General features: G+C 40.7%; 1 protein-coding gene across 3 annotated transcripts in view; it reads right to left on the bottom strand.

Moving 5' to 3' along the window:
* The window catches only part of GPRIN2 (G protein regulated inducer of neurite outgrowth 2), a 33671-nt gene that overhangs the window by 3239 nt on the left and 8404 nt on the right, over positions 1-22028 (bottom strand). The window contains exons 5-7 of one of the 3 annotated variants that reach the window (XM_021536174.3): positions 20081-20177; positions 14904-15032; positions 244-417 (exon numbers count right to left, since the gene is read on the bottom strand). The gene's annotated coding sequence lies outside the window, so the exon portion shown is untranslated. Of the gene's footprint in view, positions 1-243; positions 418-13619; positions 13956-14903; positions 15033-20080; positions 20178-22028 lie in introns of those variants that run through there. The other 2 variants (XM_021536177.2, XM_021536178.2) reach the window with 2 other exon arrangements.

Below are 22028 nucleotides of genomic sequence, written 5' to 3'. Positions count from 1 at the left end.
CTTTTCCCCATACCTTTCCTAACAAGCTTCTTGATATTTCATGTTACAAGAGGATCACTGTTTTAGTCCACAGTTTTCCCTGAGCCCACACAAGTGCACAGCAGGTATGGACAAAGTCGTTTTGACCCCTTGTGACAGAGATGACATAAAACCCAAGGAAATGACCTCTACCCAGCCAGTGTAGGATCACTGCCAGTGCTCTCAAAACAAATAATGCTGGGCAGCACTCCAGCTTGTCCTCACCTCTGGCACCACAGGAGGTGGCTGCAAAGAGGGATCCAGTGAAAGGCTGGAGGTGAAACTCCCCTCTCTCTGTAGGGTGAATCTGCAACTCAGCACTGCCTCTGTTAAGGGTGTGTGCTCTGGGGCTCTCAGGCTGCAAATCCACAAGTTCATGCTGGCTGTAGAAGGTGCACACTCATGACACCAGAGGCAGGGTAAAAATGAAACAAGAAAATTTTTAGCCAAAGTCTTGCAGTTCTTCTGTCCTTTTTTATAGTGCACTCAGTCGTTTCTATTTTTAGAAAACCCTCGTTTCTACCAGTTGTTGCAGTACCCTATACATTATTAAAATTTATGTTAGCAGTTTTACATCTAAGGGGAGTTGTGATCAAAGATTTTGAATTTCACCAGATTTAGAGATCCATTTTTGCTGATTGAATCGAGTCTTCCACTGACCTACTACCCATATTGCCTTGGTGTCACACAGGTGTTGCAACATTTATACAACTAAGTTATTTTAATATGCTCATATATATCTGTATCTACCCACACAAATACATATATGTCTTTTCTAAAAGAACCCACTGTGTTGAACAAAAAGATCCAGAGTATTTGTGCATTGCTTCCAGGCCAAGTACTACCAGATATTTTGTTGTGCAGATGTAGAGAGTGAAAGCCAGATTTTCTCATTTTAGACAACTTTCCCTCAGATATATTCTATGCACTCTGCCTCCTTAGCAGGTCTCTAACAGAAACCTGCATAATTTCTTGTGCACTATATCAATAAAATAAAAATGTGTGGAACAGGAAAGGTACATACACATGGTGAACAAAAGCACTCTGCAAATGTAACAGGGAAGTTCACTCTTACCATCAAGGACACAGAGGCTGCAGGGGCTCACATTCAACACTCTCATATGTGATCCTTTTAAAGTGATATTGACAGGCTTCAAGAGTCACGTAGCAGTGTAACAGATAAGAACATGCCCTTTGCTCCCTTTGCCAACCAAGAGCTCTACAGCTGATCCAGGCAGCTATCAGTGCTTGTAATTAATTCCATTTCCATTGTTAATGTCAGCATGCTAACAGGCTGCAATTTTCCCATCACCTGAAATCCACTTGTGTTGGCTGTTTTCCATCATGAAATTAAATTGAGCGTGACAACATTAAAAAATAATAATATTTGTAATCACATTCTTACAAAAATTCTCATTGTGGGTTGTGTATCAGGGACTTGCAACCAGCAGCAATATCCTCTAGCATAGGGTTTGCTCCAATTTGGACTGTATGCAGAAAAAAGGTGAATTCCCATCCTTCATACATGTTACTGCTCCTGCAGTCACTTCTGCATATCAGTATAGTCTGCCACAGAGGGTTCAAAGGAGTCAAGAGGATTAAACACCAGAGCAATAGCTGCCTACAAGGTGAAAACCTTACATTTAATCTCTTTAAAAGATAACACCTGCAAAGGCTCTCACACACACCTGCATGAAACAACACTCACTAATGGAAATCCTCAGACAGAAATATTGAGGCTCAGGTGAAAGAAAGCTTCAAACATATCTTGTTACAAATTATACTGTGGGAAGTTTGAAGTGCTCTTTTCCAAAGTTTACAGCGTTCAAATACGCTGTATATATGTGTACAAAGAAACCAAGGCTCTATTTGTTTTCTTTATGTAGCAATGGACATTACTGCAGAAGCCTCTGCAGCTGAAAGAAGGGATGCATTTGAAACGGATTTGTCACCTCACGCACAACACATTCAGATGGATGAAACAGACCAAACAGTGACATCACTGAAAGCAATACCCAGGGTGATGCTGGCAAGGAAAGCTCCAAAGAAAACTCTGAAGAAATTTATTTTTGCCCCACTGCAGGTGAAACCATGACCAAACATGGGCCAATGTGACATATATTACATATGAACATATAGAATATTCTAACCAGCTACTCCCAACAGCATCTGAACACTGTTGCTCAGACAGACCAGTGTTCCACACTACCATAATTGTAACAATTCTCCTATGGCCTTGGGCCCGCCCAAACTCTGCATTTCACACATGCACTGCTGGCACTGATTGCTCAGGGTGCACAAAAATCCCCTGAGAAGAGGCCCAACACTGCCCACACACCTCCCGAGGTGCCAGACCTCCCACCAAGCCCGGGGTCCAGCCCATGGCTTCTGGGAAAGGCTGGGAAGCAGAAAGCTCTGGATGGTCCTTCCAACACCTCCGCTGTATGGAGAACGAGGTGCCAAACTTTTTAAAAATCCAACCTCAAAATATTGTACCTCTTCAATGTCACAGCCATGCAACACCTTTGCATTTTGTGAATCAGCTAATCAGGAATGGATTGCCCACATGAAACATGGATAGAAACATACTGATTTTGTGGGTACACAGGCACCCAAACCAGCTTCCTCTGTGCATGCTGGGCAGAGCAGACTGTTTGGTTTAACTTTCATTTTTAAAATGTAAAAATATAATTTATAGGAAAGGAATTTTAGTCAAAAGTATATATTTTAAGTTCTGAGTCTGTCTGAAAGATTTTGATTTGAAAGAAAATTCACACATGAAATTCACACCTGAATACACAAATAAGAAAGTATGAATTTTTGAGGCAGTTACTCTACTATGAATATATAGAAAATTGTTAGACAAGCAGAGAAGGGATTAGGATAGAAATGGAATTAACATCCACTATTTTTGGCTTAGCTTCAGATAGCTTATGAGGGGATCTAGGCTTTCACTAATTCCACTGAACTACTTTAAAGCAACAAATGTGTATTTTGCTATGACTTATGATTAAAGTTTTGACCTATTTAATGCACCAGTAAATTTAGTCTCAAAATATTAAATATAATGTATGATATCAATTGAAAGACATTCACTGTAAATTAACAATGATTCTAAAATCCTTCGGTATTTTTCAATTCCACACATGTACTTTAATTGAAATTTTGACAACAGTCTCATCTTTTAGTTTGAAACTGTTCCCCTTTGTCCTATCTGTCCACTTAAAAAGTCCTTTTCCCTCTTTTTTAAGAACCCTCATTTAGTACTTTGTTACTATAGCAAGTTAACAGACAGTGAGGCAGTGAGAATCACCTGACATGTTGAACAACACAAGTTAGCCACAGAATTTGGGAAGAGTCAGAGAAATGTTTCTATTTACTAGAAATATGCATGCAATGCCAGAGACTTCTCTAAATTTTCCACACTTACTGTTTCTTTATATAACTCCAGTGGTCAACCCACAAGTCAAGACAATTTGTAATAATGACTGCAGCTGTTTCACCCATCTTCACTTGGCTGATCATACAACAAATTTTTTTTTCCTAATTTTATGCTTTCAAAATCAGCATCTGACTGCAAAATAAGTTATAAAATTAAAGCCAGTTTCAGGGATGAGAACACTAACATGCAAATGTGGAATTTGGAAAAGCTAAGCAATCTGATCCATACCAACATTTTTGGATGCTGACCAGGACCCTCCGTGGCAGCACTAGCCCTTTCAGAGAAGACAACTTCTGAGAAGTGTTAGGGGGTTGCAAGGTCTTTGTCCTGAATTTGCTCCTTCATTTGCATCATTCTGGCCCTGCTGTGCAATAATCAGCTCCACAAAGCAAACACAGAATTTCTGCAACAACACCAAACTCAAAACCAAACACAATTATATTTTATACAAGAAGAATAGTGTCATTTTAATTAATTTAAGGAATATACTTGAATAGAAGGCTGCTAGATAGAGGTTCTTAACTTTATTTAATCTTATTACAAATACCATGGTTATAAATTTGAAAGTTAAGAGCAGATTACAGCTAAAATGATGGAACTTTCATTAGATCCTAAGGGGCAGCAGTCACTTAGCCATAAACACTGCTGACCCCTGACTGGGGTACAAGACAGCACATACAGGAACCTGCATTTCTGCCCAAACAGCCAAGCTCCCTCAGGTACCAGTAGCAATTCAGTATATTCACACTGGGCTCTCTGCAGGCTTGCTGTTTTATAATCAATGTGGCTTTCTTACTGCAATCCATGACTAAACTTCTAAGATACATGGTTAATGTATCAAAATAATATAAGAAGGATCATCATCTAATATGACATTCATTTCTTTTAGAGCTGTACTAATTTTAAAGAAACTTATACCATCACAATAAAAAAAAATAAGAGTGTACTTATGTCTACAAATTGTCCTTGCTTGCCCACGTGGAAAACTACTTGCACAAGATAAGAAAGATCTGTTTTGCTTTAGACAAAGATTGCCATGATAGCATTATGAGATCTGATGGCCTCTCCCTTACTACTACTACTACTGAAGGACATAGTTCATTAACAGTAATCACTTACATTTACATTGGGGGGGAGTCAAACCACTCGAAAGGCATTGGCAAAACAGGATTAGCCATGGTAAAAAGCTTAGAGATTCAAGTGTCTGGGATTAGGAATTTTGTTGCTGGTGTTTTTAATTGTGATTTTATTTTGGTGAGGTATAAGTGAGAGGAATAAACAGAGGAGTTACAGTAGGGGAAAAGGTGTCACTTGTCAGAGAACATAAAAAAATGTCTCTAAATTCTGTCAATACAAAAAATAATTTCTCTAAATTCTCTCAGCTAGATTAATAAAGACTCAGGTTGAGACCCCAATCACTTAACATTTAATCCATCATCTTTCTGTAGGCTTTCCATTTTGGAATAGCATTATAAACAAACCATGCCTTGTTCAGTTTAATCTTTGCTAATGCCCTTTTGTAAATGTTTTCTATCATCCTAAGAATTTCCAAGTATCAGCCAGATCTACAGGACAGACTGGCTTGGGCATCTAGAGATACCAACAGACAAATACAACAGACAAGTGCACACTTTGTATGCAAAGGAATGGGGTTGTTTTCCAGTTCTGCACTGCAAGAAGCACTGGGGACAGTGGGGCCGTGTCACTGGGACCATAATTCATGAGGGGGAGGGGGAGTACACTTGGGAGGCTAGAAAACATGAGAGCAGGAGAGCTGTGACCCTCAGTGCTCAGCACTGCCAAAGCAGAGGCCTTGTGGCTGATGCCCTTACAAGGCCACTGGTCACAGCTTCATTAGTTTCTGCTAATCATCACTGTGGCTGCCAGTGATGGGCAAGAAACAGAAATCTTTTCCTGAAAAGATTTCTGTTTCTTGCCCATCCTGTGCTGAGCACACTGGGTGTCTCTGCAGTGACTGGTGACAAGACTCAGAGTGACGAGTCCCCTTTACCCCGAGTGTTAATGAGCCTTGGCTCTTCCTTCCTGAGGACCACAGCAGAGACCTCTTCCCCCAAATGCTGAGGGTGCCACAGGTGCCCTGACCTCAGCAGAAGGTAACAAATGAGTTACCAGATTAGAACATGAATAGATTCCAACATTTACCTGTGCATTCACCTCAGTGTGGAACAACAAGGCCACTGGCCACAGTGCCCACAGTTATCCCAGCAGCTTAGAAGAGCCATGCAGGAAGGTCAGCATTTACTTTTAAGGACCAGGGACAGCCCACAGCCTGAGCAGAGCTGAACACTCTGAATTCTAAAAATGAAAAAGGCTAAAATGAAAGTGAGAGAGGAGCCTGATAGGAATAAACCAAAGGAGACAATTTCAGTGACACCTTCAGCTGAATTTCCAGGAAGGACAATTCATACAGCTGTAAATATATTATTGGGGAACCAGAGAGAGATGTATTCTGTCTCAAGGGATACATGTGTTGAGACATTGTCCTGACACCACCACATGATTTACTACTGCAACATATGGTATCTTCTTTGCCATCTCTTTTATTTAATCATCCCTCACAGAAACAACTTCAAAAATCATATTTTTTTAGCAGAAATTCATGAGCAAAACATTACCCCCATGATATCTCTATGTGGAGATCTGCCTCAGCATACAAACTACCCTACAGCATACCCAAAAGAGCTAAAATATGAGATACCATACAGTCATATTTGATGCTCACTTTTACTGTTTGACAGCTCAGTTCTTTAAAGCTCATCTCTTCAGTGAGAAGACTTAAAACTTTAATTACAAATTAAATATGATGACATGGTCATGTAATCAGCTGCTTTCACCAGCTGGGGCTTTAAAAAAAATCAAATATAATGACAGCAGGCAACATTGACCTAGAATCATGCTTACAGTGAATAGTGCATGCCTAAAGAAGTGATATATTAATATCATTGTCTTTCTAACTTAAGCAGAACAGAATTAAGCAAAATGAAACTCTTAATTCAGATGTCAGGATTATGCTGCTAAGAATTGATGGCTACTGATATCCACTAGAATTGCAGAAGTCCAGTGACAAAAATATTTGATAGTTTCTTTAGAAATTAACCTTTAATGTAGAAAATATGCAGTGGCCTATCCACATTTGGATTTATTTCAGAGACAGACACCAGTGAGCTTTTCCTCTTCATAGCAGGGGATCAGATTCTATTCCTTCACATGTTCCAACTGGTCTAGTGTTGAACAACTCATGTTCTTCAGAGCTCCACTTTTGTACTCACTCTTCAGCCTTGAGCAGACCAGCTTCAAAGCAACCCCACTGAGCTGGAACTCTGCAAAAACACATGGCCATAGCTTTGCTCAGTAAGCCTCTGCCTGTCAGAGGCCCAAGCCTGCCAACTGTGTGTATCACATCTGGGCAGCAGCATGAACTTAAAAATCATACAGAAACCCAGAAGCTCACTTACAGCCTCCTTCCAATCTCAGAGTACAGCTGGATATCAGTGCAACCTGCACTGGAGACCAGCAGTTTGCACATCCAACAAACTCCACCCAAACTGGCTAAGTGATTAGAATATCTACTTGCAAATTCATGTGTTTTAGTAGAAAATATTCTAATAATAATTTTGCTGTTTGCTTGAAAGCTAAACAATGACGATTTGAAGGAAGGTACAAACTCAGTTATCCCCCCTGCCTTATGGACATCCCAGCTTTAATGGCACTGCGCTTCTGAATGTGAGGGCAGTGGGCCACCCCTCCCTGCCAGGTGGACACACCTGTGACAGCTGAAGCTGTGTCCCAGCCTGTGTCACAGGGTGCCAGCCCATGTGTGTGCTCTGTGCTGGCTGCAAGGAGGCAGGAAAGTGCAGAGCTGTGCCTAACGTGCCCAGCCTCCCCAGAAAACTCACTCCCTTGTCTCAGTGTTGTGCCAACAGAGATAAAAGCTTTACAACCAGCTGCCGTGGCAGACAAAGGAAGCTCAAATCTGCCTTAAAAATACTGAATATAGAAACATAGCCGCAAGTACAGCAGCTTTTCATGTTCACATCTCATCCTTAATTGAAGGATGGCAATTCCTACAGCAGAATCAAACAGCAGTATTGGTGATATAAACAACAGTAATAGCAATCTGAAGGTCTCAAAAAATATTCATTAGGATAAAGATAATAGATTTAGACAATTGCAGGATGCATCACCAAAACAATTAAAGATAGCTCATTATTCTTCAACATGTGATAGTTGAATATCTTTCCTACCTAGAAAAACTTGGCAATTAACCTAGCAAAACGTAGAAATTTATCTTTATTGATTGTTCCTTAGTTTTCCCCTGTGACTGAACACTAGACAAGGGCCACAAAATCCTCTTCAATTCTTTAAATAACAGCATGTATGAACTGTATGGAAAACCTTGGAGAAAAGAATTCAAAAACACAATCCATCTGCTTCTAGAAGCTTCTCTCAGTGGTGGCAGAGAAAAGACTGATTTTGACATTGTGGACTGACAGAAAACTGACTTCCAGATCTTAAAAAACAATTGCTCAGTAATTAGAAAGAGGAAACTATTGCTTTCTAATTCTGTCTGTGCTCACTGACACAGTGTATGACCTTGAGCAAGTAATTCCCTTTGTGACTCAGTTTACTCATCTGTGACTCACAGATTAGATGCAGAAGCCCCTGAATTAGGTATTTAAAGGCTTAATTCATGATTGCAGAGCACTCTCAAATCCTAGAATAAAAGATATTAAATATAAGATGCTGAAGATCATATATTCTGGCCCTTCTTTTGCAATATTTGGATTGGAAGAAATAAATAGAGCATCTCCACAGGAAGTTCTTGTTGCACTTGCAGAAAACTCACCAGTAGTTCAGACTCTCTGTGCTCCAGAGGCATATGTTTAAAGTATCCCCTGCAATTCTCCAGCATTGTGAATATAAGTAATCTCAAGGATTTAAAATACTCAAACTCAGCAGAGTTTCTAAAATTAGGTGTTGTATGTACATACTCTCTATACAATATGCATGCTGACAACATGTACATTGTATATGCATGGTATAGTAAGCAGCAATGATTAATTATTATAAGCAGCTTCATTAAACATTCTAAGCAGAGTTGTCATAACTGCAGACCACGTTGTCTTGCAGTGCCACATGCACTTATAGGTTTTTATTTACTATGGTGAATTTCTCATGAAGAAGAGATTCTGTGACTAATTTAAGCCTCCAGTTCACACTGCAAGCTGTCTTTTATATACCCTTAAGCTGGAAAAGAGCTGGCAACTTCTATCCAAGGGGCTGAGTATTGAAAAGAACTAAAAAGAGGACTAGCTAATCGTGTTTTATATCATTAAAATTTGCCATTGTAGTATGAGGTACCTTTGAAATTCTTTAAACAAGGAATATGGGAAGAGGAAGTTTTAATTTCAAACTCAGTGTTTTGTCATAAAAAACATTGTGTCAAAGTGCAATTTCTGTCTCTCAGAAAAGCAACTGTCCCAATTCATCTGTGGTCGAATCAGACCTGTGTGGGGAACTATTACCTATAGTTTTCAGATAAGGGGTGAAAGAGATGAAAGGGAGCACTTCCCTACTCTCTCAAGACTGAGAAGAAAAACATTAGAGCTTGGCTAGAGAGCCCTTGCCTCCCAAGGCTTGGCACCAGAGACCATAAGGAGAAAATACCCAAGACAGAGTAAAGTAACAATCCAAAGCATCAGAAAAAGTTTGCAAATACTTTGTCAAATCCAAGATTGTGAAGGAGCTCCCCTAGTTTACACCTTACTCTATGTAAAGAAATAAATGTGCCCTCCTCTTGGTTAATCATAAACCAAGCTGCAGAAGTCTCCACTTCCTTATTAACATGTCATAATGTCAGAATCACAAGATTTTGGGGTATAAATTTGAAACAACTCAAGAACCACAAGACAATTCAGTTCCTGTCATCATTCAAGTCGAGGAAGATCCCACCTGTGTGACATGGGATATAACTTTTTGACTTTTCAATATTAACATATTCTCAGATGCCTGTGAATAACTCTTTAGGCATCTGCTGTTAATGGAATAACTCTTCAGGCATCTGCTGTTAATGAGCAACAAAATACCGATTATAAGGAATAAAGGCTCTGCTACAGGAATTCTTTCTTTTCAAACATTGGTTTGACCATAATCAAGACTCTCGCAGACAGAACCCTAAGAAATCTGGTCTGACCTTATAGATATCCCTGCTTTGAGCAGGAATATTCCAATATTCATCACTGGAATAGATTAATTTGCAAGGCCCCTTCAAAAATTACTTTTTAAATTATTATTTTCATAAATATGTGCTTTTATCCATCAGTGCCAATGGAAGTCATGTACCTTCTCAACCTGAGAAGCTGAAATGTGTGGCCATTTTGCAATACTGAACTACTTTTTATTGATTAGTGGAACCTGTATGTTTTACTGAAACCTTAGTACCTTTTGCTGAGACAGGAATGACTTTGGAAAGGAAGCACAAAGGTGATCCCCATATTCTACACGAAAGAGACAGTGACTCCAAAAGTTTCTTTCCAATCCATTAGCACCTCTGTTGTTACTAAATCAACAAAATCACTCCAACCCTTTCACAGTTTGGAGGCCATTGAGAACCAAATAAAACTGCTATAAAACTGCTAAGATATATGTTTTGTCTTGATGTTTCGAGAAGCACTGATGTACCCTGCTCAGTCACAAACACTGAACTTTCCCAGCAGACTCTCTGCAGAAAGCAATAATTTTAAAATTATTTTTAAAAAATTCAGTTTATGAGATCTAGGGTGGCTTTGTGCATTCATCATCTCTCCAATTTCCAAGTCAGGTTTGCTTAGCTTGAGCTGGAAAGTAGTCAAATCTTTCACTTCAGCTCAGATGAACTGGTTTCTGTCAGTCTTCTACACTGTTGACTGGAGTAAAGCTCTGCAAGTCAAATGAAGGTCTTACACCTGCTCAATCCCATTAACCTTCATTTGCACACTCAGGTATGTCCTTGCTAAAGCTTAATTAGCAAATATTCTGCAGATGGAGAAAGACTCCTGCTCCTTTCTCTGCTTTGTATTGTATACTTGTCCACACTGTGCACAAGTCAAGCCATCATTTTGTAAGAACTTCCCCACACAGGGACAGGCCAGTTTAAAGGTGATCTTTCTTATGAAGCTTTTTTTGGTGCAGAACAATGCTTGGCTATAACTCACATGCTTAATGCTCACACACCAAACTAAGAAAGATCTGGCTGATGTCAACTTCATTTAGTTGGCCTGACCCAATTCCCATGCTCTGAGTGCACCTACCTAAGCAGCCCCAAAGTGATATTTTTTTGTGGTTCTTGTTGCTGAGGATAATTTCTCAGAGTGGAACTTTATTCAGAAGAACTTTAACAGCTTTTATAAATGGAAGAGGCCATCTTCTTCCAATCTCTTAAGCAATCAGGGGGATACTCCTAAAGGAGAGTTCTTAACATACAGATGGACTGTGAGCTGCACAGCTATAGATTAATTTAGTTGTTATGAGGCATCCATAGGAAATATTGCATCAAATTATCTTAATCTCAGAAAAGCTCAGCAGTATCTTTCAGTTCACTGCCTTCTCAATGCAAATATTCCTGACCACTGTACTCCACAATTTTTTTCATTCTCCTCATTTTGCTTTTACAGAAAAGATCTCTCTCTCTCACAACTGAAATACTGCCCCCAACCCCCCTGGAAAAGAAAAAAAAGAAAAAATGGCTATTCAAAATTTGTTTAACTCACATCTTCCAGGATCTTAATATCCCAGAGAGATACTGTTTAGCTGTTTAAACAGCTTTACTGTTTACACCAGTTAAAAACCTCTTATTTCTGTACAACAAAGCTGCAAGAATTTACTAAAAGCCCAGTGCCTGCAGTCCCTATAGTATGGCTCATGGCCATGGAAAATTATTTAAGGAAAAAAAAAAAAAAAAAAAAGAGTTCAAGGCTGACAAGGAAAGTAAAGTGCAATATCACTTGCAGCCTATGATTCCTGCTGTACTGTTGCTCTTGGGCCAAAAGGGCTTGAGACTAGAAGCAATGAAATATCACACACACCTGCCAAAGATACTTGCAGCAACAAAAATATTGGTATGATAACAAAAATAAGATTTCTTTTCTGATTCATTGGAAAAAATACTTGCATAACAAATACCATTAACAGGTCTCTTTCAAGTCCCTAGCCTTGGAAAGCATCATTCCTAGGTTGCATTCTCCTGCAAAATGTGTAACAGCCTGCAATATGATGTACACTCCCAGCCTTGTCTAAAAAACATTAACTCCAGGGCAAAGGAATGAGCAATTTAGTCTCTCTAACCTCCAGAAGAGTCCACTGGAGAAGAAACAGGATTTTGTTGCAGTTCTGCTCAGAAATAATCTGCCTGCAGTCAGGTGTAACAGTATCTCACTGGTACAAGCAAATACCTCTGCTCATCTGCAGTGTAAGTTAAAAGCTACATCAAATTTACCCTTTGTCATTGCCCTAACAGAAAGAAAGAAAGAAAATCCAACTTCAGAAGTCTAATGATCATCAATTACAGTTTTCCCATTTTACCGTCCCTCATACATTTTTATTTTTCAAGTGCAGTTTGAATATGCATAGTTCACTATGGAAAGAAAAATGTGAACTTGACATGGTTATCTGAGGGAAATTTATCACATTTCATATTATAAACCAACTCTGACATTACAAGGCCATATACAGTTTACTGCTCTTGTTTATGCAGCCCTAAATAACTGTCAGATAAAATGAATTGCAATTCCAGCTTTCCCTGAAATACAGTTAAGATAGAATGTCTGGACAATAAAAGTCGACAAAACCCAGTAAGTAGAGACGTGTTTATGAAGTAACCAAGACATGGCATGAAAACACAAAGTCCTCATCTAATCCACCCTCCTGAATGAAAACTCCTCAAAACCTAATTGTTTTACACAGGGACTCCATGCAGAGGTCTCTGAATTCAGATCTTACTACAGTTGATGTCCTGCAAACATTCAGACATACACTAAAACATGCAAACAACCATCTGCAAGCTTTCATCAATGTCTTTGGTGCAAGAAAACCACTGATAGTTTTGTATTTTGTATGAGATTATTACTTAGAAGCATGAGTCAATGGAAGAGAGGTAGATTTTGATCTATATGATGTCCATCTCACTTATGTCTGAGATAAATATCTTACAAAATGTATTTATCTTTCCTTTCCCATCACCTTTCATTCTTAGAGTTCTCTAAATGGAAATAACTGCTTGCTCCCCCTCCCTTTTCCCTCTTCCCCTAAAATCCAGGAGTGTATCAGCACAGACTCTTGCTTTTAATCACAACAGACACAGAAAATAGCCTTCTAAGGATTCTGATATAAAATATTAATCTGGTGACAATAAAAAGCCAAACCAAATCAAATTTGTGACTTTGGGAAAAACATTTTTTTTTTTTTGTTTAAGAGAAAAATGTTATTTGCCATTTTAAATAGCAATTGACCATTTATCTAGGAAGGTAAAGTGCAAAACAAAGCTGATATGCAGAAAGCACTGAAATATTCCTCAGATTTTTCTAGTGTTGGATATTCCTAGGAATTTAAAAAACAAGTGGTACACATGGTGGAAAACAGTAAGGTAAATGATTCTCTGGCATATTAGTACTAAAAGGAAGAAATTTAAAGCAATAAAATTTACACTTTTCTCTTATTTTTAGTATCCAAACACTAACATATACTCAAGAGATAATCAAAAAGCACCTTCATAAACTCACAGATACAAGCTTATGGGATTTTTCTCCCCTAAAGAAACAGTGACATGTATACACTGGAAATATTTACTAAAAGACAAACACATACACATGTAAGTGAAAGACATCAGCACAAAAAAACCCACCTTCTACAGAACTACATTAAATTCAATTAAAGCTCAGAGTCATAGTTCCCATCATTTCAGAAAAAGAGAAAGCTACCATTTCCTGGGATTTTCAGTCCAGCTACCAACCCCCTGCTGCCAACACGGCACTTACAGAAGCCTGGATCTGTCTCTGTGCTGCTCCTCTCCCTTCCCTTCCTCTCATCTGCTTTGTTCCCCTCCTGGCAAAGCGGAGAGGACTCGGTGTCCTTACAGGAGCCAGAGAACTGCCGTGGTCCTTACCTTCCCCCCACTCAGAGACTGCACATCCAGCTTCCCTGCACAAGTGACTTGGAGGGTATTTAAAAACAGATGCTCAGAAATCTGAGGAGAACAAAAGCCCAAGGAGGTCAGATTTCGTCTCCTTGATCTGCCTGATGCTGTTGACACTAAGGTGAGCATATGATAAGGGGAGGGAGATGGGATTGTTAGAGAGAGTCAAAGGCAGGAGATTGGGAGATGGGGTTCCCTCTGCCTTCCTGGCACCCCCCTTGGCCGGAGAGGAAATAAAATGGAGCCTAGGAGGGAGGGAGAGAGATAATCCTGCAGCTTCATCTGATTAGAGAAACTGGGCCTGTGCAGAGCTGGCAATGCCGCCAGGGAAGCACAGCGAGGGGAGGCACACAGGGGCAGGAAGAGGAGGAGCAGAGGGGGAGGAATAAAATTGTAAGGGTTAAAGGAAAATTATAAAAGGTATACAAAGGAATTGACTCCTGGGCCAAGGCATCCTGGTATGTGTTCAATATCAACCCTCACATAAAGGTGAAATCACCAGTAGGAAATACCCATTGCTTCTGGTAACGTGGAACAATCAGAAAGAAAATAAATCAAACCCCAAGCCCAGAATGCATCCATCCTGTGGGCACAGACTGGGAACAAGTGGATTGCAAAGAGTGAGATTGTTCTGAGCAGGGAGAAATGGAAAAAGCAGTATGATACAGATAATTATCTAGATTGTGCTAAACAATTTAGAAACCATTTTCTATTGCAAGCCATTTTCCAGAACCTGTTTCCACTTAGTACCCACATCTTAGTTGAACCGAAGTGACTTCCAAGGAGTTCATGTCAACACACACACTGGGGTGCTCGCAGCTGAGGCTGCCCTCCCACGAGGCTCCCACTTGTGCCATGCCCTGTCCCTCACCTGGCACAGGTACACAGGAATTTCTGGGCTCACAGTTGCCACAGAATGTGGCCATCCCCAGCCCCCGTGCTGCAGCCCTCGGGGTGTCCCAGGCTGCCCTCCCTGCAGGCAGACTTGGAGGCAGCGCTGTGTCCTGCCCTCGGCCTGGCACAGGGGCTCAGCCAGGCACGGGCAGGGTCCCGAGGGTGCTGCTGTTGGGAATTCCCACCCCTTCCTCACCCAACAGGAACATCCTGCCTTGAGGACACAGGCACACGGCTCCTCCAGGCTGCCAGGTGTGACCTGTGGTGCATCAGGGAACATCAAGGACAAGTGTAACCAGAGGAGTCTTGTCCCCATCCACAGTGGCCCATTTTTTGTAGAGAATCTCCTCTTTTGCTCACCTTTATGAGGGGCTACACTCAGTCCTTTCATGATGATCACTTCAAGTTTCCACATTGTGAGTTGCTTCTATTCTTTTCTGGCCTATACCCTCCATTTAGAACTTCACACAAGGGAGGATGGTTGGATTTCTAATGGAGCAAGGAGAAGGATGCCAAAATATCAGAAAAGAACCTCTTCAAGTCGTCTTTGTTTCTGTTCAAGAAGCAGTTAATAATTGTTGTAAATTACTTACAGCAGTTCTCAGTTTGTTCCTAAGCCTTCTCCAATACCCTCCTATCAGGCCTAGCTCAGCTGAGAGAGGGGGATCAATACCCCTCCCAAATGCTTTTAGGAATGTACAGTTGCTCCCTGAGTCTTTAAAATGGGCTGCAAATTTCCTGTAATTTCCTGTGTGCTTCCAGCCTTTGTTCCCAAGATGCACACCCCACAGACTCACTGAACAATCACACCCTCGGGCTGCAGGTCAGGAAGCATTGTGGGGGTTAAGAGCCATTCACGGGTCAGCAGCAGCTTTCTGGCTGGTTATTTTACCTGACATGTGCTACAGCAGTGAAGCAGAGTAGGCATCTGCAGTCAGCTCTTTGTGCTGACCTTGACATCCTTCCTGCCAGGCTGGAAACAGAAGTTCCTTGAACCTGTTCCTTCCAGCACATCCTTATCAGCATTCCTGCTGGCCCAGGATCATGCCCAGATGACTCTTCCCATCCCATGGTACAGGACTGCAATGGTGCTGCAGGGAGAGGGCAGCTCTACATCTCCCTTTTTTATTCCAGCCAAAGACCCTTGGCTGACATGGTGAGACACAGCCCTGGCACCTGTAGCTCCAACATTCCAGTGGCCAGCCATGGAACAACTCCGTATGCAATGCATCTTCCAAATGACTCCCACGTTGCCCAAAGGACATCCCAAGAACATATAAGAGATGAGAGGACAATATTGTACACTCAGCTTTTCCCCTAAACCCTTTACAGAATGAAGTTGCAGGGCTTTCTTGTCCCAGATTTTCTATGTCCAGCAAGGTTGACTATTTTCATTGAAAGCATCAAATGTGCTTACTGGAAGATAGTGGTGACCAACTTTTACATCAACAGGTCACAAATCTGGGCATCCATAATGCAATTGGCATACAGCTTTTTCATTCTACACTTGATGAGAAAAGGTGTAAAACTGCCTCAAATTCAGATCTGGGGAATTTATTCTTGTATCTTTCTTTAAGAAAGTTGGTAGTTAAAGGAAGCTGAGTAATCAGTAGCCTACAGATCCATTAGGCCAAATCCAGACAATGCTGAAGAAATTATTTTGAGGAGAAGGACAGTGTTATTTTTCAAGAGAATGATTTCAGAACAGTTCTGCCACTGTGGCTCAGCCTAACTAGCATGCTTTCCTGAGAACTTCATCCAGGGCTTAGACACGTGAGAATGTGTATAATTTCATGAAATTAAAGTCCTATGCCCAGTCATGAAAGAAAGCTTTCAAAATTACTGTTTACTGGTTTGGGTGCTTGAGGGTCATGTGAAAGCAAGCCACCAGCCCCCTGACTTTGAGTCACCTGGTGATCAGCTCTGCTTGCCTGCTGAAGAAGGGCACCACCCAGGCAGAGCTTTGGACCTGCAGGCCAGCTTTTATCAGTCTCCATCCAGGCAACCAGGGCTTCTACATTCAAGAGAAGTCCAGTCCTAACCCAAAATCCCTTTATCTAACCTAAAATCCACTGGCTATTTTGGCCATCTACTCCTCTTCAGAAGAGGAAATGGGGTAGGAAAATCATCCTGTTTGTTTGGTGCCTCCAAAAACCAGGTACTGAAGTCTTTCTCTCACCCCTTCCCATTTATAACCCCACAGTATTTTCTTGCACTTCCTGGTCTGCTGTCATTTAGAACAACTTTTCCCTGCCAGGTGGGTGACCTGAACCCACCCAGACCGTGCCTTCTGAACTCCTCCTGAACCTGCCAAGCTCTGCTGCTCTTTGTGGGGCAGGTTTGAGTGCCTACAAACACTGTCTGAAATTTATTTACATCTCCGTCTGGAGGCTCTGCATGGAAACCCTGGAAGGCTGATACTTGTTGTCTGTTGATTCAAAGCCACTTAAGCCAGTGAAACTGCACCTTTCACCAGGCAGATTTTATCTTAATGCATTTCTGGGATATGTTCTAGTCTTCCACAATAAGGCAGCCCTCCAGGAACAATATGCTGTCTTGTGGGTAACACTGCTCATTTGCCTGAATGTCATCTGCCACAGCCAATTTGGAGCAGGGTTTGGATTTCTCCATTGTAAAGCATTTTTTAGTGTTTCTGAAGAATAACAGCCCCTTAGCAGAGTCTGAGAGAGCCTTCAAGATAATAACTAATGCACCATAGGCAAATTTAACTTTTTATATGCCTATAACCAGTCAGAAGCTCTCTACTCCAGATAATCCTTTTCCCTTCTTAGAATTGGTATTCTGTATGCTGTGCCAGTTTTCAGTTTTTGCTTCTACTGACACCCCAAAATAATTCCAGTCAGTCAGGTGTAGGAGCTGGCATAGCAAGTGTTCACACACACACTCAAGGCAACTGAAATGCACCTGAGATTGTTTAAAAACATGAAACTTAGCATCACCTATTTGACATAAACAGCAGGATTATTTCTAACAGAGTTCCATAAAAAAAGCAATTCTGTCAGGTAAGTGATATCACATTAACTTCAAACTTTCCAATACATCCCAATTAATCACCACAAATATTCCATTAGGCTATGTGCCATATGTCTATCGCATCTGTTAACCTAATTTGTCTATAAACACTCTATATAGAGTTTTGGATATAAATGTAAACACTATATAGAGTGTTTCTATCCAGCAAGCATCATGACTAGTTCTGCTTCTTGTGCCTGGGAGAAGACAACTGCTGGTTAGACATCCCAGTTATAGCAGGCATGGTCTCTGAATAAGCCTCTATTCTGCAGTTTTATTTTTCTGTGGAAAGGAAGATGATTTGTGTGGGTTTATCTCATTAAAGTCTCCATTAAATCTGCCAGGTCACCTACATTTATCTTCATTGGGAATAATGCTGTAACACTACTGACATGACTTTTTTCAAGGAGCAACATAGATGCACTTCTCTTCTTTGCAGAATTAATATTTTTGAAAGCTGTCAGAATTTTTAGACCTGTGAAAATTAGTGGTTTTGAGCTCTGTCATCTCCTTTCTTTTTCATCTTGGAAACAAGAGCAGCTTTCTCAACAAAGCAGACCAGTTCTTTTGCCTTTATTTTACCTTGGCAGTTAGTGAGGCAGCCCACTGGTACAAACCATCTCATGTACTTCAAAGACTTAGCAAATCTCTACAAAGCACTATTTTTAGTTTGGTTATCAAATAGAACAGTAGCTTATGGAGAATGAAAACAAGCTCCCTTTTTAAAGCATGTTTTGCAATAAGCCAAAGATGAAATTGCACAAAACCTTACATCTCCTCTTAAATCAGGGGACTATCACATGAAGACTCTGCTCTACTTCTCACAGATATAATTTCCTCCCATGCACAACCACTAGAATGTTTTCCCTCCACTTCTTTAATATCCATTAGCAAAATGCAATAAATAATTTCAAAAAAAATCAACCCTTCAAGCCAGTTTTGGGGTAGGTTTAAGCTGCCTTTCATGCATAAGGGCTTTGGCCTTTTGATAATTTAATCACATGTTCAGCTTCGCCCTGCATTTGATTGCTAGTCTTCCATCTGTTCTGTACTCCCAACTGAAAAGGAGGGAAGCCAGGACCATGTAATCAGGTAGGGCTCCCAGGGCCTGCTTCCAGAAAAAAACCCCACTGCAGAACACCACACTGTGAGAAGTCATCACTAACTCTGTCCTTATGTGACTTGCCCACCTTGCAGGACACTCCTGCAAGTTTGAATCTGACTTTTTTTACAAAACTACATTCATGTAGATACTAGGCCTCCTTGGTTTACTTTTGCAAATGGTGTCATTAACAAAAAAATTACCTGGTCTTTGAACAACAAAGTATCAGAGTCTGTTCTAGATGTTAACTGGTGCCCAGGGCTGAGGGCTATGAAAAAAGCCTGCTGTAGAGAGAGTTTGCTTTACTTAATGGGAGTTAAGCATCCAAATAAAAACTTAAACTCTGATGCCTCAGTTCTCACATGTAAAATGATGAATTGGAATCAGCAAGAAGCTGGGGAAAGTGCAAAGGAAAACACTACACAAGAGGAAAGTTCTGCAGCCTCAGAGAATAATTTGCCCTCATGCACTTTGAAAAAACACAGCTCTGCAGCTCCAAGAAAGGCTTTGCTTTCCCATGTGACCTGCAACATTCCCAAACAACTCAGACCACAGGCATCATAATGTCTCACAGCCTGTGAATGAGCTCCAGTCCACCCAAAATTCCAAATCCAGACTCCCTTCCCCTGGACAACAGGCCTGGGTAACATATCCATCTTCATTTCTTCCCCATGCAGCAGGAGCTGCTTATATTGGTCTCCCTGACTTCATCCAGGATATTCTGGGGAGAGAGTATCATGGAAGAAAGAGTGTCAGAGGCTTCAGGAAAGTTGCAGGGAAATTTGAAGAGGGTCTGAATCTAGTCCCTGGGGCTGCCTATAGTGAACCAGTCACGTAAGAGGCACAATGATCCTTGGTTAAATAAAACAGGCAAAATTATTGTACAGCCAATATACCAGACTGACATCTCAAATTAGACAGGAGTTGAGAGCAACACCATTGTATATTAAATAAGGCTTGCTGCACTAAGCCCTAGATTTCAGAGGAACCCCACAGCCAGACAACAATGCTATTTCAAATGTATCCAGTGGCAGAGGCAGTCCAGCAAGATGGAGTGCAAGCCCCAGGCTAGCTCTGCCTGCAATAATCTGCAGGCTTGACTCTGTGACAGATTGAAATGCAGTAATAGTGTTTATGCAACTAATTCTTGTTCTAATCTATTAGTTTATGTAACCTTTGCTCATGGACATACTGACTCATAGGCCTCAGGAATCTAAAGAAAATCTCCTTTAACCCTCTCCCATCCTTCAACCCCTGGTTGCCCACTAAACAGGTTGTCAGAGATCTTGTTCATTCTCTTTGAGGAAAAATTATGTTGGCAATGGAAAAAAGGTATCAATTAAATTTCTCAAAACCAGTGTACTTCTGCATGCATACAAATGAAGCTATATAATAAACTCACCTGTGGTGTGCAGCTGTCCTTCAGGTTAGCATTTCCAACCACAGCATGTGCCATTTGAGCCCAGACTGGGAAAGGCAAGGAATCGTTTGCTTAGCTCCTACAGAGAAAAAATACTGCTTTCTAGCATTTAGACCTCTTTTTTTTTTTTTTTTTTTCTGAGTAAAGCAAGGCAACAATATCTGTGTCAGTGACACTTATTCTTCCTAGCTTGAAAGATTTACTTTCATCCTTCTCATATTTCTTGTATTTCCTAGAACATTCTCACATCTATTTTAAATGAAGAGCTAACCACAGGAACAGTGTGCAGAATTCTTTCTGCAGCAGAGACAACTCTAGTGATTACTACACAATTATTTTATCTCTTCCTGGCTGGGCTCTAACATAGATTTTTGAAAGGATTCAAGTCAAATCAACGCTTTTTGAGTTTTTTGAATTGTTTGGATTTTTTTCCTTTGTTTTTGTGGGTTTTTGGTTGGTTTGTTTGTGTTTTTTTTTTTTTTTTTGGGGGGGGGGTTCTTTTGGGGTTTTTTTGGGAGGTTTTTTTGTTGTTGTTTTGCTTAGGTCTTTTTATTTGTCTAGGTTTTTTTGCTGCCACTTGAATAGTTCACACAGCTGCTGCAATGTTGCCCTCATGACACTCATTAAGTACCCTATACCCGATTTAATTTCTAACCCTTTGTATCAAGGATTCCTACACAGACCAAAACTGATTGACATCAACTGGAATCAAAAGTATTTGGAGCCAAACCCCATGGTATTGAGATATTTAGGAGACATCATCATATGTTTTTGATGCATGCTGGACACTATCAGTACTAGATAAATACTCTGTAAATGGACCAGGCATTCCTCATGACTTGTTGCAAAAGCAGTGTATGAGTGGGCAGAGTGCCTCTTTCTATCAAGTTCCTTTGCAGGTGGGATGGTGCCCCAGGGGGTTCCTGCTCACACGGAGCCCTTTGCTCTGGCAGAGCCAGAAGCTGTGTCCCAGTGAGCTCGGTCACGTTCCAGCACCACCCTGTGGGGCCCCTTGCCGAGGAAATCCAGCAGGGACAGCCCCAGGATGGCCCCGCTGGCCACCTCCTGGCCACTGGGCAAAGACAAAGGCATCGCCTCACCCACACGGAATAATGACTTAATTATATGAAAGGTTTACTCCTGTTTTCCTACAATCAGCATTTTAATTCTTTTTCCTTACATCTTTGACCCTCAAGATCTCCCTACAGTCTTTTCCAGGCTTTTGGGCAACTTAAACACAAAAATGTATGGGATGACACCTATAAATCTGTTGCTGCTATATAGAGAGCAGTTTCAGGTGCACATGCCTGCAGAAACATCTTTAAGTTTGAAGAAACAGATCTACAGCTTTCAGTATCTGATTCCAGATGTAAATGCTTCCAAAAAGAAACATCACCTTTTGCTCTCAGTTAAAAGTTTGCATCCCGTAAGGCTGTACTAGTTAGGGCTATATTACAAATGGTGTAATTGCTATGCCACATATACAATTTTGTGCTTCCCTGCAAATCTTAAGATGATTAGTGCCTACAGATTCACCTACCTGCTCAGCAATCCCTCCCCATTTGTCTAATTTAAATTATGTCTGGCCTAAATTCATTATCCCACACTCAGAGAGAGTGAAGCTTAGGAAAAACTATCTAAAATAAACACCAGCCTTGGCTTAGAGCAACTTCTGTTCAGTACAGCTGTGTGAACAGTTCATATTTCATACATACACATATAATCTTGCAAGGCCCTGCCGAAGTTATGAAGTTTACACTACTCTTATCAAGGCCGGGAAATGTACAAAACTGGAACAAAAATCAGATATTGCCCCCAAAAAATCTTAGAAACCATGCAAGCCAGAGCTACACAAGTAGTTTTCTCTGCAAAAGTCTCTACTTGTGCATATTATCTCTGAATTTCGAGTTTATTAATGAAATAATTTTAA

The sequence above is a fragment of the Lonchura striata genome, chromosome 7 (genome assembly GCF_046129695.1).
Source record: "Lonchura striata isolate bLonStr1 chromosome 7, bLonStr1.mat, whole genome shotgun sequence".
Taxonomy (NCBI): Eukaryota; Metazoa; Chordata; class Aves; order Passeriformes; family Estrildidae; genus Lonchura; species Lonchura striata.
The sequence above is the reverse complement of the archived record's forward strand: the minus strand, read 5'-3'. Positions and strand labels throughout refer to the sequence as shown.